Genomic DNA, 14670 nt, shown 5'->3' on the forward strand with positions numbered 1-14670 from the left:
TTAGTCCACTGTGAGGGAATTATTCCAAAATCAAATATTCTATTAAATAGCTCAACATACAAGTTCAATAAACAGTCAGATGTACTCTTGATGTACTCATTTATAATTCTGTCATCACCACTAGATTTATTATTTTTCAATACTTTTAAGAACTTCATCATGTGTGATTGGTTGATTAATATAGTGATTCAACTGTATATCAGATACCAGAAGGAGTTCTTCCTCATTTAAAACATAGTTCTAGTTTGATTCATTGAATTGCATATTGCTACAGTCTTTATAAAAATTATCGTTTAGGTCAGCCATACATCTTTGCTTGTTTATGTTTGTATTAAAATTTTCCAATATTCTTAAGGGTTTCCAAGTAATTAGGTATCTTAGTTTTCTTTCATTTCTGTTCTATGCATGTTTACTATTTGCAAGCTTTAGTTTCTGATTATACAACTTTTCTTTTTCATACACGTTTGTTTTGAAAATAGAACCACCAAAATTTTTATAGTCTCCTTGCTTTTCTATAGTTTTGCCTGGCACATTTACAATCAGCCGTAAACCAAAGTTTATTAACTTTACAATTTTTGATTTCTTTGTTACAGTTTGTATAAATTTGTTTTGTGCCAAAAACTTCTTTAGCACTTTCTACAAAGATTTCACCAACTTTATCTACAATATTATCAATAAACTCCAAATTAGTATCTTCAACTGTTTATATCATTTTCAAGGACTTTAACTACATTCTGATTCACCCTTTTTTCAACATAGTTTTGGTAGTTCAACTTTTTATCAGTATCCCAGTTTTTAGCAACTACATATAAGGGCCAGGAGGTTGATCATCAGTCTCACACCCTATAAAATGTTCATTTCTAAACATTAATGAAACTTTAATAGGATTTATGTTCCTCTGTTATTATGCAAGACCGAAGCCAAGTCAACTAAGCTAGTTTTTTGATGGATTAAAATTAAAATAACAACAGTAGTGAAAGTGAAAAAATGTCATTTATTGAAGTAAATGACGCAAAACAAAATATAAACATATTATAAGGGGGTCAAACAAGACTAGAAAAAACTTCGAAAGAATACAAAAAATCTTTGGTATCATATTATGCAATCTGACCCCCTAAAATTACATATATCATAAAGCCGGCACTGATATGCCTGTCATCAAAAAGGGTGGGTAAAAAGAAAATAAACGCCAAACAAATAAATATGAACACTAATTCATGTACATATATAACAAATATAATATAAGGCGGTGGAAGAAAGGGGGATGGATGGAGGGTTTTTTGACAAAAAATTTCCTTGTAAATTTGCGTGGCTTTTTCCTTTGGCAAATAAAACAATGGTCAGGGAGAAGCCACACTGACTGGCTGTAAATTAAGACAATGGTGTCATAGATTAAAATATGGTAATTGATCCCGATCTAAATAGTTTTTAAACATGAAACAACTTTACAACCATTACCGAATAAAACATGTTACCTCAGAAATAAATTATAACAAATATACCAATTATAGTTAATATAACTCTGTCACGTAAAGGATATTATTATTGTAATAATAATAACTTATTTAAACATTAATGAGCTCAGATATTATAGTCTAGTTCTCTTCAACTATGACCTCTGATCTTTTCCTGATCTGGACCACCGATTCTTTTATTTGTTTAACTTCGCTACGTTGATCTTCATATTGTTTGCTTAAGAAATGCAGGCCCTCGTCCATGTCACCCATTTTAGCTTTCATTTTCCTCAGCTCATCGTTTGTGGTTATCACGTTTTTTTCTAATTCCCCTAATCTTTTGTCAATTAGATCGAGTTTATTCAGTTTGCTTGACACGTTTTATCTATAGCTTATCATATCTGCTTGTGTTTTAAATTTGCAAAATCATTTTCATGTTTTTATTCAAAATTTACCTGTTTTGTCAATGAGTGTCTGTATTTTAAAAGAGAGGGGATATTAAGTGTCACTGTGTTTATCTAGGCTAATTGGCAGGGTTATCTCTGATTGCAGATAATGAGGGGAGTAGTATAAACCGTCTAGATAGACGGGTCAACTGAGTGCACTTTTTATGCAAATGAGGTCAAAACTTCTGGATTCTGATTGGTGGAGGGGAAAGGGGGGTCAACTGAGTGCAGTCCTAACCCTAACTAACCCTAACCCTAGCCCTAACCCTAACCCTAACTAACCCTAACCCTAACCCTAACCCCCCTAACCCTAACCCTAACCCTAACCCCTAACCCTAACCCCCTAACCCTAACCTAACCCTAACCCTAACTAACCCTAACCCCCTACCCCTAACCCTAACCCTAACTAACCCTAACCCCCTAACTAACCCTATCCTATTCCCCTTAAATACTGGAGTTGTTTACACTGTGTTTTTTTTTTTTACATTGGTACGTAGGTACTACGTTTTGTTTATGCAAAACACAGGTAAAAAATGCGCCGTGTGCAAAAAAAAAAACATTGCAAGAATGTGATTATGACGTCACGCATTCACAGTCTAGACAGTCTAGCCTAACCGGTTCAAACTGGTTTTAGTGAAAACAAGAACACAGATTTTGATTTTTTTCCAATTTTTATTCACAATGAAAAAATACATACAATTTACATTTTCTGTTTCTTCTGTGCCTTTTCAGGGATCTGTAATCAATCACTGTGTTATACCCCAAATTTTACAATAAAAATTAAAGACATTACTAAAGTATATACGAGCATTCAGGTAGTAGGCGTGACTTGGGTGCCATAACCTTCTCTTTTTCATGTCCTTGAGCAAATCCTGAAAACAGTCTTCTGAATTTCTGAACCAGTAACTTCCATCCAGATTACCAGGAACACCCTCGATTGTCCACTTGTATTGAGGACATCCAGGAACAGCCCAAAATGGGTACTTTGATTCAGGACCACCAATTATTCCCTCAATATAGCTGAAGACTAGGTTTCTTCTCTTAGGACAATCTGCAGCATGAATTTTTTGTCTTGTTTCCAACCATACTCTTGGGGTCATTTCTTCTTCTTCATTAGGTGATTCTGTGGAATGAATTTTAAAATTCATGAAATCCTGTATGGCTTCTTCTGTGGTTTTCATCCAAGGTCCCTTCTTATCAATACCATATCCGAATATCTCAATATACCAACGATGCTCCGTTTTCTCTGTCATATTTTCCTCTGCCATATTTTACCTGTGTTCACTTCCTAGTAATCACACAGACTGATCCTCGATGTCCAGCTCTGGTTTATATATAGCATGGATTTTATTTTTAGGGCCGTGTGCAAAAGAAAATACGTTTTACCTACGTTTTCCTTATATTTACACTGTAAATAAAGTGCCGTGTGCAAAACATTAGGGGTCGTGTGCAAAAGAAAAATACGTTTTACCTGCGTTTTCTTATATATATACCTGTTTGCATCCTCTATAAAGTGCCGTGTGCAAAAAAAATTAGGGTCGTGTGCAAAAAAGAAATATACATTTTACCTGTGTTTTCTTATATACCTGTTTGCATCCTCTATAAAGTGCCGTGTGCAAAAAGTACGATAAACTTACCTATGCATTGTGACGTCATTCACTGTATAAATACAATGTGATTATGACGTCACACTTTTTCATTTACAGTCTAGACAGCCTAGTCTAGCCAGCCTAACCGGTTTGAACTGATTTTTTTACTGAAAGACAATAACAAATAACACACAATACAAAAAACATGTGTGTGTTATGTCTGTCAAGTTATAACACCAGGTCACTTTTTTAAAAAACTTAGAATTTCTTTTTAAATTTTTTAAACTTTTTTTTAAAAAACTTATAATTTTTTTTTAACTTTTTTAAAATAACTTTAATTTTTTTTCTTATTAATTTTTTTTTGGTAAACTCCCCTTATAGTTTTTAAGAAATAAAATAAAAAAAATCATGTAATACTACATCAGTGTTATGTTATTGTATGACTTCATCTTTTATACAGTCGGGTTCGGGGTTTCGGGCGGCCATGGCGAATTTTCGGCAGGATTTTACCCCAATGAAAAAGCTTTGTAATTTACCCTGTAGGTCTTTTAAAGTTGTTTCACATTGTTTATGATTGTGATTATGTTATCGCTCACCTATATGTTTAATGTCAGCTATGCTAAATAACCCATTTCTGTGTAATTTGAGAGAATGTTTTGACATGTGGTTAAAGTATGGCGTGCTATTCATGTTATCATTTAAAAAGTCGATCCTAAATAAATCTGTCTTAAAAAATACATTTTACGAATGACATTTAATATGATTGATTAGAGTATAGGTATCCATATATAAGAGATATTATTTTGCATTACATTTAAACATGTTTTTCTGTCCTGTTTGTCTGTCAATTGTTGCTTTACTTCCTTTGTAAAATGAGGTTAAATTGAGTATCACTGAATATTGTATGCTTTTTTTTCAGGATCAGCTAAGATGTTATTTCACTGGATTATTTAATGGATAGACTTATTGGGCATATATTTGGATATCTCTGGTAAGTTTGTCTTTGTTTTGTTTACATTTTCCTATGAAGGTCATCTTTGCATTTAACCATGATTTATATGTAAAGTTCTATTTTGAATGTAAATGCTGTATTTATCCTCATTTCATGTGATTTACAGTTGTATAACCTGCATGTAACTCAGAGTGCATTTAATATTTCTATGATGGATCATTCTTTGATTGAATTTAAATCAGAAAAATATTCACTAAATTTTGATAAAATACATATGGTATCTTTTACATTTCTGTCCCTTTTATCTGTCAATTATTGTTTTACTTACATTGTAAAATGAGGTTAATTGTGTATCACTGAATATTGTATGATTTTTTTTTCAGGATCAGCTAAGATGTTATTTCACTGGATTATTTAATTGGGCATATAATTGGATATCTCTGGTAAGTTTGTCTTTGTTTTGTTTACATTTTCCTATGAAGGTCATCTTTGCATTTAAGCATGATTATATGGTTAATTTAATGACTGTGTAATATGTATTTATTGAAGTTATCATAACACGTGTATCAATAGGACACGTGTTAATCTAGTGTATATGAAGAGTGTCGGTCTGATTGGTTAAAGTATTTATAGAATACCTGTCCTACAGGTATTCTGTTAAAGCACGCACGCTTTAGCGTGTGTAAGATTTAAATGCCATTCGAAGGCTCTTTCTCAGTGCAGTCAGACGTATCTATTCAGTGTCCCCATGGATTATGAGCGGCATTTTCCTATGTCTGACGAAACACATGGAGGAATTCCTTTGTTACTAGAGTCAGAGAAGTCACAGTCCACGTCTAATTCATTTGCATTTTTGCTGCTATTTACACCCGAAAACGTAGCGGGTTAACTGAAATACGAGGAAAACAAGGTACATTTGTTTAACAAGGAATTATTAAGAGCTACTTGATAAAAATTCAAGGCATTATATGTTTGTAATAACAAAGCTGTTAAGATACCATGGTAAAAAAAAAAAAAAAAAATTAAACAAGACATAAGTATAATAGAAATACAGACAGTTCTCCAGCAGGGTGGAGACGGCATGAAAGTATCATTATAATGAATATTAGTAAAGAGAGTAAATTGCTTTTCTTCCAATCCTATGGTAAACATTTTCCCCTTGCTGTTGTTGCTTTCGAATTCAGAGTTTACATTGCAACACCCCAGTCCAGGGACTTATGCTACAAGTGCATGCAGACGGCCAGGGTTGGCGGCACCCCAACAATCAATACATCAGCGGTATAAACTCCAATCCATTTGAAATGAAATTGATAAGTATATATTATCAGTAGATATGTTTGATGAGATAACGATTGAACATTGCAGGTTTTTACCAATAAAATATTCAAATGGGTCTTAAAATAAATGAATAATAGTTTCTGAAATCATTATGATTCCTGGGAAAATATTCTGAGATATAAACGACTTTATATTCATTCACAAATAGCCCATTTAGAATTAGTATACAAAATCTACTCTATAGAACTTTTCGTTTATTTCAAAAAGCATTGGAGATGTTATTATTTCAGGTTGTGTTAAAAGATACATTTGAGCGTAACAGAAAAGAGGATAAAGAAGTGTTTGATTTTAGTATTTGGTATTGAAATGTGAGAGTAATTTGAAGAGTGTGTCAGAGAATTTTAAGGTTTAATTATCAAGTTATCCTTAGACGAGGTAAGATTTAAAAAATCGATTTTCAGTACAGTGCAAGATTTAAAATGGTCGGGTATCAGATGGAATTCAGGAGCATTCAAAGCTTCCATCCCACAAAGAAGAATTCAAAAGACAAATATTGTTCTATTTCTTTCAGATTAATCTAAGACTTCTGCTAGTCGTCAGAAAATAATATCATTATGGGTAACGTTTGTGTAGGTTGTTAGGAAGATGTTTCTATATGTTTTACAAACATTTTGGGACGGTACACTTTATTTCAAGATTTCAGTTAAGACGATATGGCTGAAAATTTGTTCATCATATATCCGAAATTTTTGTGAAAGAGAACTTAAGATTATACAAAGAGAAAGTACATTGGTAGATTCAGTTTCTAGCGCAGTAGGTGCTGGGGTATAAGGGCAATAATTGTACATAATGGAAATTGGCTTCTTTTTGGAATTTTGTGCATAAAGACAAAGTTTCAACTCATTAATATTTCAGATACTCAGTGTATTGAAGTACAAGATGCGTCTGAATCTACATGTACATGTATGTACACGCTCAAAAGAGAAATTTAAAACATTGTTTTTGGTTTGATCTGGTTCTTATTTCCAGTATAAGAAATAAGATTTTATGCAATTATCAATATGTCGTGATGATTATAAGTACTGGAAGGCACTGTGTCATTGGTAAATGTGCGTTGATGTGATATGTGCACTGCAGTTGATGTGGGTCCTGGTGCACATATAGGTGATGATTATAAGTACTGGAAGCATGATATGAGTCACTGTGTCATTGGTAGATGTGCATTGATGTGATATGTGCACTGCAGTTGATGTGGATCCTGGTGCACATATAGGTGTTATGGGACATAGTACCCTGGTAGTGCAGATGTATAAAACGGATCCCCTATTCGTTGTTTATGGTCCGGGTACACTTACTTCACTATTGTACTGATGATGTCAAAAATTAAAATTTTCAAAATGAAGTGTACTGCAGATGTAAAACATTGAAGTGTTGAAAATGTATTATCCAAAATATATTTAAATAAAGCTGTTGTTTAAGACCCTGGTACACTTTTGTACTACTGACGTTGAAAATTAAAGTTTACAAAATATTTTCAAAATATATTTAAATAGAGCCATTCTTTCAGGCCGTGATACACTATTGGTCTGCATATTTCGAAAATTAAAGTTAAAGTTAAAATACAAATTGTTATAAAATAAAGTCAATGTTTAATGCCCTGGTACATTTTTGTACTGCAGATGTCGAAAATTAAAGTTTTCAAAATGAATAATACAATGGTATAAAATGAATTCACTGTTTAAGGCCCTGGCACATTTTTGTACTGCAGATGTCGAAAATTAAAGTTTTCAAAATGAATAATACAATGGTATAAAATGAATTCACTGTTTAAGGCCCTGGTACACATTTGTACTGCAGATGTCGAAAATTAAAGTTTGCAAAATGAATAATAAAACTGTATGAAATGAATTCACTGTTTAAGGCCCTGGTACACATTTGTACTGCAGATGTCAAAAATTAAAGTTTTCAATATGAATAATACAATGGTATAAAATGAATCACTGTTTAAGGCCCTGGTACACATTTGTACTGCAGATGTCGAAAATTAAAGTTTTCAAAATGAATAATACAATGGTATGGAATGAATTCACTGTTTAAGGCCCTGGTACACATTTGTACTGCAGATGTCGAAAATTAAAGTTTTCAAAATGAATAATACAATGTTATGAAATGAATTCACTGTTTAAGGCCCTGGTACACATTTGTACTGCAGATGTCGAAAATTAAAATTTTCAAAATAAATACTATAATGGTATAAAATGAATCACTGTTTAAGGCCCTGGTACACTTTTGTACTGCAGACGTCGAAAATAAAAGTTTTTTTTTAAACGAACAATACTATGATATAAAATGAATTCACTGTTAAAGGCCCTGGTACACTTTTGTACTGCAGATGTCGTAAAATTAAAGATATCAAAATGAATAATACAATGGTATAAAATGAATCACTGTTTAAGGCCCTGGTACACATTTGTACTGCAGATGTCGAAAATTAAAATTTTCAAAATGAATACTATAATGGTATAAAATGAATCACTGTTTAAGGCCCTGGTACACATTTGTACTGCGGATGTCGAAAATTGAAGTTTTCAAAATGAATAATAAAACTGTATGAAATGAATTCACTGTTTAAGGCCCTGGTACACATTTGTACTGCAGATGTCGAAAATTAAAAATTTTCAAAATGAATAATACAATGGTAGAAAAATAAATTCACTGTTAAAGGCCCTGGTACACTTTTGTACTGTAGATGTCGAAAATTAATGTTTTCAAAATGAATAATTCGAAATACATTAATATAAAGTCATTGTTTAAGGCCCTGGTACACCAATGTACTGCAGATGTCGAAAATTAAAAGTTTTCAAAAAATATGTAAATAAAGCCATTGTTAATGGCCCTGGAACATTATTGTACTGCTGATGTTTGAATGTTGTTTTCTCAGCTTTGGAAATTCAATTCATGTTTATCAAACAGAGTTTATCAAGTTGTGTATTGCAGTGACAAGGCCCTGATACACGCAGATTTACACTGTTGTCTTGAATTAACATTTTTGTTTTGAATTTATTTACTGTGTACGTTTTGCAGAATTGTTTTGGGTTGGTGGGTGAACATCTTTGTTTAACAGCACTCAGGCTCCATCCTTTTATTGTGGAGCCCTTACCCAACCGCTACCTGAAGTCAAAAGCATGAAATACAAAACGATGTACAGGTATGCATTCAACAATTTTATAAGTGATGTCCGTGTCACAATGTATTTGACTTATCTTTCCAGTTTTGTTTTTTTTAAGGTAAAGTAGAGGAAGCTACTCATGGGGTATCCTGAGTCCACAATGTGTCGGGATTATCCGACTCTAACAAGCTTGTATAAGAAGGTTGTATAAGAGTTCTAGAAGAGAACAATGTCAAAAGAAACCTTTTAATTTTATCAGCTGTAAATGGAAATAATGAATCATTGTATGTAATGAATTGTGTACTTGTATTTTCCGTAAGGATATATAGGGTTTTACGTTTTTCTAAAATTGTTGATATTAGTTCTAAGGTCGAATATTTCTTTTTATGAATTTTATCCTAAGTTATTAATTGCAAAGATAAAAAGTGATGTTTATAAGCAAGGCGCCTTTTGTGTATATGATCACGTACGAATTCTGATACTCCTCCGATTAATATGCTACTTGGATATTTTTTTTATCAGATACATCAGAGACGTCATTAATTTATTTTTAGTTAAAGATAGTTTAGGACTAAAGATTTTATAAAATGTTGGGAAAATGGTTTGAGGTCAGGCGGTGATACTGCTGCAGCCAGTGTCAGTGATCGTCTTCTTAGGAAACATGAAGCATGGAAGTCGTAAAATGCAAAAGAGTTATGAACACGAAAATGTACAATCAAAACGTTCTGTATTGATAAAACAGTTGGCTTTGTAATCTTTATTTCTTTTCTTTCTTTATTGTCGAAACTGCACTTACGAGAGCGCTTCTGTACCTACCTATATACGTGTTGTTATTTATTTTATAAATTATTTATGTTCGTTTGAGTGGAAACGAATAAGAACATAAATGTATTTATTGAAGTTATCATAACACGTGTATCAATTGGACACGTGTTAATCTAGTGTATATGAAGAGTGTCGGTCTGATTGGTTAAAGTATTTATAGAATACCTGTCCTACAGGTATTCTGTTAAAGCACGCACGCTTTAGCGTGTGTAAGATTTAAATGCCATTCGAAGACTCTTTCTCAGTGCAGTCAGACATTGCCCCGCCCACCCACCCTCATAAGTATCATGTTTGTTTTATTAATTATATGTTTTGTTTTGTAGATTGGATGAGTTGTCAAGGAGGAAAGTTGAAAATGTATATTTTGTGTATGATATTAAACTGCACTTACGAGAGCGCTTTTATATCTATCATATACGTGTTGTTATTTATTTTATAAATTATTTATGTTCGTTTGAGTGGAAACGAATAAGAAAATAATCTTATGTGATCTCATATCTCTAACATTCATATAAGCACAGTCTTATTTTGGCTAAAATATACTAAGGAAACTTCATATTGTTAATAAGTCCTTTTGCATAAATTATGATATAATGTCATAATTCATTATGTCTGTTACCCATGGAATTCAGACTTACTAAATTGTGATCTATAAGGAATGTAATAAAAGAAAAAGTAAGAATCTACAAAAGGTTTATCCTTGTTTTGATTCTAAATATGTGCTATATATGGCATACATAATCATTTCATTTTCACTTTTGTTTCTTAGTAATGAGCTTTTCAAAAAATGTAGGACTACATGTTGTATATGCTAATATCTTTTTGTACACTGTACTGACAGGTATTAAACAAAATTGAATCTGCTGTTAAGAGAAAGTCTGTTAGTGTCTAAAAATTACACTGATAATCATTTTGTATTTGTGATATTAATACAATAACTGTGCTTCTTTTGTTATCTAAAGATAACATGATGAACTATTTTCATGAACTTTTTGGCACTGTATTTAAACATGCAATGTTTCATGCAGTTCCTTGTCATATTAACAAAATGATTATATTTTCTACAGTCCTCAACATGGAAGTTATGTTTTATTCCTAACCATCTATAATCCATTCTCTATGAAGTTCAGCCTGTCTGCCCAAATTCCTTTGGAAATACATAGTTAGTCAACCAACATAGAAACAATCAAACTTGAAGGTAAAGTTTCAATGAGATATCCAGTCCTAATTTTTATATATATATTTTTTTATATATGCTTGATTATATTTTCAAATTAATTGAATTGATAAGTAGATGATATGATCTTTTTTTGAAATTATGAGGGCTTGGTGGTCATGGTTATTTTTAGACTATATTGATTTCCTCTATGAGAAGAAGAGCTCCATATATTTACAAAAAATGATCAAATTGTGAAACTAAAATGTGTGAAATTTTTCTTTGCCAAATGATAGTTAACAGCTGACGATATCTTAACAGATATCTAAAAATAAGTTATATCAGATGGTTAATTTATTAACCCTCAGCTTCCTTAAAAGCATAGTTGGTAAAGATTTCAAGTTTTCTATCCAAGTGCTTATGAATTCTGAATTTTTCATTTAATATTGACATTATATTTACAGGGAAAGAATACTACAATGTGGCTCCTCAGGATCAACAGTGAAAAATCTTAATCAATAATGACCCTCCTGACTATGTCTAAAGGCTGTAACCTTTATAGCTGATGTAAGATGATCTGATTGCATGGCATTAAAATTTCCTGGTGTTTCTACCATCCAGGATCTTCTTATGAGTGCATGGGGACTGCTGTGGACCTTAACCTGTTTATAAAAATATACCTTGGAGCATGACACATTATTCATATAAGGTACTTTCAATATCATTTCTATGAGTTTTTCTTCTTTCTTTTAATAATCTAGTAATGAATTCAAGTGTTTTGTTTCCTTACATCACTTAATGTGTATGCTTCCAACATCTCAGATCTGTTTATATGTTTATTTCTCTTTGTTTTTCTGAACACAAAAACCCTGACACCTTTTTTAAAGCAAACAACATGGTGACTTCACATCTGACACAAAGGATAATCAGAGTGTATATTACAATCTTGACTAAAAGGTCTAAGTCATAGCAAATGTAAGAGAGTGTTTTTTTTTTCTATCAGAGAACAAAATTTTGTAGTTAAACAAAAACTGGCAAGTTACTATCAAAATGAGCCTAAATGTCTTCTAAAACTTTAGTGTAGAGTTTCTCCATTAATCCTCAGGTCTCTTCTCCTCTGTGGAGTTAAAATCATGTGTTTTTAACATTTTTTTTTTTTTGCTGACAACTGTTTTCTCTCTTAGCATCTTTAAATTGAATTTTCTCTCCAGTCAAAGGTCTTTCAGGGTAATCCAGGTAATCCTTACCCTCTATTGGTAATTAATGATTATATTCTTCATAGGCTTCTTCTGCAATCAAGGGTCTGTCTATGTAATCTATGACATCACAAGGCCCATCCATTGTGGGGATAATTAGCTATATTCTTCATGAGAAATGATCTGAATAATGTCATCTCTTTTTATTTTAATTGGTAAACCTCGTTCTACATCTTTCTCTGTAAGAACTCTCTCTCCAAACTGAATTTTACTCATTCCTTTACTCTTTTCTTTTACTAAAGCTGTTACCCATGGTTAATATGAAAAGTCAAAATCTGATGTAACACCTTGTTTTTATATCCCTTTTTGTCTATATTTAAAATTCTATTAAGCTTATATTGCATATCAATTTTTCAACTAATAATTTTTTTTTCCTTTCAAGGATTCTCAATGGGGAACTCAGTAAATTATGCACAGTCTAACAGAATATACTCTCTTGGAACACTGATACAAGAATATAAAACCAGAGATGGATGGAGGACTCAAGAAGCACATGAATAAATATGATTCCAAACTAAGTCAATCATGATGATCATGAATTGTGGTTCACAGGATAAGAGAGAAAGGACCCAGGATTGTGCATTTTTCTAGATCCTCTCCCATTCATATCCTTCATATGCTGGCATACAAAACAATAGATAAATTGTAGTCATTTAACAGACTGAAGTTTAATCAAATCAAAGTATTGAAAATGTGTTTTTCTGATAGTATGAGATCTTCAAAAAACTAATTCTCACAGATTTCAAAATATCTAAATTTAACTTTTAATTTATGTAGTACAAATTGAATACAGTTGTTATGTATGACTTTTATACATTGAATCCTTAATTTTTCATCTTATATCTACAACACCCCTAGAAAATACACAGATGTTTAGAAGCTAGCTTTGGTGTAATTATTACTTTCCTGGAACTGTAAATACATTTTGTTTGTGTATGTGTGTGTCCTATTTTGAATTTAATAGGTCTCAATAGGACCCCCCTAAAGATGCAGGTGTCCCCTTATCTGTGATGTAATAATATCTTGAATATTTATATCACCCCATAGACTTCATGCTTACTTCACAGAACAGGTTAGAGTAATACACTTAGTTTTACATGATAATTTGTCAAGGTCAAAGCATGAGATTATTGAGATAACTACCTTTCAAAATAATTTGTAACCTTCAAACTTCACATCATATGTAAAGAATGAATCGGAGATTTTCTATATATTTTTGGATTATTTTTTTCCTGGGTAAAATTTAGTTGTTGTAACTTTAACATTTTGTGATAACTTAGAGACTTTATATCAGCTTTATTGGGTGGCATAGGATATTCTTTGGTAAGAATTGAAATGTAAATCATATGCACTATGTTCAAGGATGTTTAAAGACTATTACTATGTAATACCTTAGAATTCTGTAAAAATCTTATCACTGCATAGATAAAGACTGGTTGGAATAATATATGTTTTGAAATAAGGTTTAGGGAAAAAGTCAAGAATGTGGATATGACTTTTATTCAAATGGTGCAGTACAGCAACTCTGGTGATTTACATACCTTCAGTCATAAATAGATAGGTATTGGGAAGACTCCTCTAGATTTTGAAATTTTCATTCAAAAGTATAGAACTTTTTTTAAAGTTTGAAAGATTAAATGGCAGCATATCATTTGCTTATGAATTAAAAAACAAATTCAAACATATACATCTTTGGATGATAATTGTAGAATTTTATCAATTCCTGGACTTCCATCTTGATATCATCCTTTAATGTCTTTAAAATTTTAATGATTGTCTTTTAGTTTGAATTGAATTAGTTTCTTTTCTACATGTGAAAATGACATCATCCAAAGAAGTTCTTCATCTGCATGTTATATGAAGAAGACAATTTTCATCACAGTGAAAGAGATTGTTTTGTTAAACATAATGCATTGATGCACAAATATATTTTTAAATTTCTAATAGCAAGGGTTCATATTTCTTTATATGGAATGCTAAGTACTGTTGATTTCATTTTTTTTATGAACAAAGACATACTAGTAGAAAAAATGTACATGATGTGTCAGAAAAGCATGCAGAAACTTGATGACTTTATCATTGCTGATTAAATCAAATTATGAGTTTCATCTTTGTTACATTGTAATCATTTCTAAGTAGGGCACACAATAGAAACTTAAAATTATTATATCAGGGTTTAACACAACAATTCCAAATGATTTTTGGACGCTTTTTATGTATCAATAAGACAAAACAGAATGTTTGTTCACAGATGTTCCAATGGAAAACAACCACAAAAAAAATGATTTGTAATGTTCTTTATGTGATTCATGTAAAATGTATTTTAAAAATGTACCCTAACATTTATCTTTTGCATAAAGACATATTTTTGTGGAGAATTTTTCATAACTTTGAAAAAAAGTAGTCTTATTGTATAATATGGTTAACTTAAAATTTTGTAGACTTAAAAGTTGTACATGATGTGTTACACATCTTACATATGTAACCGTTGCATTTCAGGATATTCAGCATATATTGTGGTTTTGTCTTAAATTTGTTTATGTAA

General features: G+C 31.5%; 1 long non-coding RNA gene across 2 annotated transcripts; it reads left to right on the forward strand.

Annotated features, from left to right (window-relative positions):
* Positions 1-3976: 3976 nt before the first annotated feature.
* LOC134268622 (uncharacterized) lies at positions 3977-14385 on the forward strand. 2 transcript variants are annotated; one of them, XR_009992409.1, is made up of 6 exons: positions 3977-4028; positions 4409-4480; positions 4825-4884; positions 10781-10911; positions 11334-11578; positions 12508-14385. It is a non-coding gene; the product is annotated as an uncharacterized LOC134268622 (long non-coding RNA). The 2 variants fall into 2 exon arrangements; XR_009992408.1 differs by lacking the exon at positions 3977-4028 and having other exon boundaries at positions 4066-4480.
* The last annotated feature ends 285 nt before the right edge of the window (positions 14386-14670 follow it).

The sequence above is a fragment of the Saccostrea cucullata genome, unplaced genomic scaffold, assembly GCF_032062105.1.
Source record: "Saccostrea cucullata isolate Sc308-1 unplaced genomic scaffold, CSIRO_AGI_Scuc_v1 ctg9135, whole genome shotgun sequence".
NCBI classification, from domain to species: domain Eukaryota; kingdom Metazoa; phylum Mollusca; class Bivalvia; order Ostreida; family Ostreidae; genus Saccostrea; species Saccostrea cuccullata.